The sequence below is a fragment of the Empidonax traillii genome, unplaced genomic scaffold (assembly GCF_003031625.1).
Source record: "Empidonax traillii isolate 1590-97213 ecotype Southwest subspecies unplaced genomic scaffold, ASM303162v1 scaffold2075:size55856, whole genome shotgun sequence".
Classification (NCBI taxonomy): domain Eukaryota; kingdom Metazoa; phylum Chordata; class Aves; order Passeriformes; family Tyrannidae; genus Empidonax; species Empidonax traillii.
In genome coordinates this window covers 43,532-46,506 of record NW_020957268.1, presented here as the reverse complement: position 1 = coordinate 46,506, position 2,975 = coordinate 43,532, and positions in this window count along the sequence as shown.

Here is a 2,975-nt window from a genome sequence, read left to right as displayed (position 1 = left end):
AGTTTAGTTTCATTAACTAGGATCACTTCTTTTCTAACTTCTAAGCTATTGATTTTTGGCAAGGTAGAGGTAAAGCACTGGCTTTTATAATGGAAAGTCTTGGTTTAGCCAGCACAGAAATTTTCATAAAGAACATTCTTTGTGTGATTGGAAGGAATATTTTTTTAGTAGGGGTCATACCAGATAATTTTACAGTTAAATTTTATTAAAAAGTGTTCAGATTATAATAAAAATTATTCAGATATTTGTCAGATTGATGATATTTAGATGGCCAATTAATTTGCTACTTGCTTTCTTTCTTTTTGCACTAATAATTTGAATAAGTTTGTGAATATTTTTTTAGTTCTGTTGGCTTATATTAGTCTCTCATACCATCAGGACTTGTAATTTTTTTTTTTTTAAATCAATATTGCTTGTTAATATTGTTCAGACGACTAAGTTACAGGTGCAGCACAAGAATGAAGTACTTTTTAAACAGATTTTTTTTTAGGTGTCATTATAAACATTAACATGAAAGAAATAGAGTAACTAAATAACTGATCTACTTTTAGTAGCTTAATGGGTAATTTTGCAAAGGTCAGTTAGTAGGACAACTCCTTCTTATTCGATTTGACGTTATAATATTCAACTAGGAAAAGAATGAAAACATAAAAAGTTGAACTTCTTTCACTCTTCCCTGAAGATTTTTCAGCCTTATATTTAATCACAACTTTGCAGCAAATCAGGCAGGTCAGCAGTGACTGCCAATGCTGCTTTTCAGCCTGGGGACTCCCCACCCACAATTTGTTTCCGAAATACCCCCTGTCACTCCAACTGCTCCAATCCAAGGTGAATAGTAAAGTAGGACACTATATCCATAGTCGGTACTTAGGAAAACAAACAGATAAGTTACAATGTGCTCCAGCGTCTTCTGTTGATTATGGTAAAGATTGCAGTATTTTGTGGCTCAAGAGGTGACTTCTTTGTTCTGTGAAATTTGTAAAGGTTCTCTGAAAGACAAAGGCTGGTCAGTTAAAAGGTAAATAGATCATTTCTACAATTGTGGTGACTGTTGTGGAACGAAACCAAACAGGTTAATAACTAAGTTTTAGTTTGAAGCAGTCTGTGTGATTAGAAGCAGCCTCTGCTTGAGTAGCAAGCTGCAGTAAAAATGTTATTTTCTCTGTTCCCCCCAGCTTGTTTACCGCCTGTTCCAACTCCGGTGCAAGCAAGACACTCTGTAACAGTGTCTTTATTGCTCGGCAACACATTCTGTAAGATTCTGCACCAAAGCTACACCTAGTGCATTCCATGGTACTGAGATACAGTGAAAAAGTAATTTTAAAGATGTAATACATTTGGTGGAGGAAAAACCCCCCTCCATGGGCTGGTTTGTGTACATGCAGTTACTTGAATGTCTTTTTGACTTAGGCAATGCTTCCCACAAACCCAACGAAAAAGTTGTAGGGTTACAGATTTTGTAAAGTAGGAGAAAAGTTTTTGCTTTCTGTCCCTGGAGGACAGGGACAGAAGGCAAGGGCGTCTTCTCTACCCAGCTGTTAAACTTTGAAAATTTTTCTGCCTGGAGTGATTAAGGCCTCTACTTGGTTACTAGGCAACTGATGATTCTCTTTGTATTATCTCTTAGACTTCATCTCTCTCCTTACAGAGGTAGAACTTTAGTCTCAAAAGCAGCTTTTTCTTTCCTCCTCTGCCCTTTTTACCAAAACTCTTTGCTGCAACAGGAAAACGTTTGATACAAAAAGTCATTCAGTAATTTTTAAAGATTTGTCTGCAAGATACAGGACAATACAAGGTGTTTCTTCCCCGGGCCCTGTTCGGGGCCCTCCTGCCGTCTGAGCAGCCGCCATGGCGACTGTCCAGATTGGCATTGTTCCAGCTTAACGACTCTCTCTGGCACTCCTGCCCCCACCTCCCTTTCGGTCCTGTTCTTCTTTTACATGAGTATACCGCGATTCCTGCAGCCCTTGCGACACCAGAAGCCACCCCCCAATCAAGGCCCTTCCCCGTACGCAACCACGGCAGATTCTGGTCACGGGAAACCCGATCTGCGACCACCACTAATGCAGATCAACTCAATATCCCAAACCACTACTAGAACTACACCAAAAAGACCCGACCTTCCATGCATGGCCAAGGCTTCCCACACTCCAAACCACTCTGCCAAGCCCAAAACCCGGACAGAATCCCTCCAAACCTCTGCTTTCCCTGCCTCCCCCACACGGAAGGACACAACTTGAGAAGTAAAATTAGCCCAGGGCTACTTCGATTAGCTCTGAGCAACCTCTCTTCAGCACTCCCTTCTGTACCAGGCACACAGCGAGAGGTTTTTGCATTAAATCGAACTTTGCAGGCATAAGGAAGTTTAGAAAGTTAAGCAGCAATCAATCACAAAATAACTCTCCCCTGCCAATGTGGCAACAATAATAACTAACTTTTTCTAAAATCTCAACTGCCACCAATAAGTAACTTGCAAGGAAATCAACTCCCGTCCCCTTCCCACATTTTCTCACCATCTCTCGCACAAACCTAAACAGCATATCTCGAATGGCAGTTCCTAACCCAAAGATTTTAATGACTATGTAAGTAAACTGAGTGATCAGAGATTAAACTGAGAATGGAAAAAAAAAAACTGAACTCCACTGAGTAGTGCAATGTATTGGCACCTCATTTACACGCTTTTTATCACAAACTGCTCCCCTCCCATAAGGCCAGCAAACCTCCACATGTGCTGTATGCAACACATCGAACTCGAACAAGTTCCACCACCAAGCTTCCAAGTGCAAATGGCACACAAACCTCCCCAACCTTGCTCTCAAAAGGTTCAACTTTTCTCTCTAACTCGAGCCTGTTTTACACAAACTCTCCGTAAATAAACAATGATCAAACACTAATTTGAAGATTCACAAGAAACAAACCACCAAAATGAAACAGAGTTTCACATAGGCAACACCAAACCTCTTCTGTCATTAAAG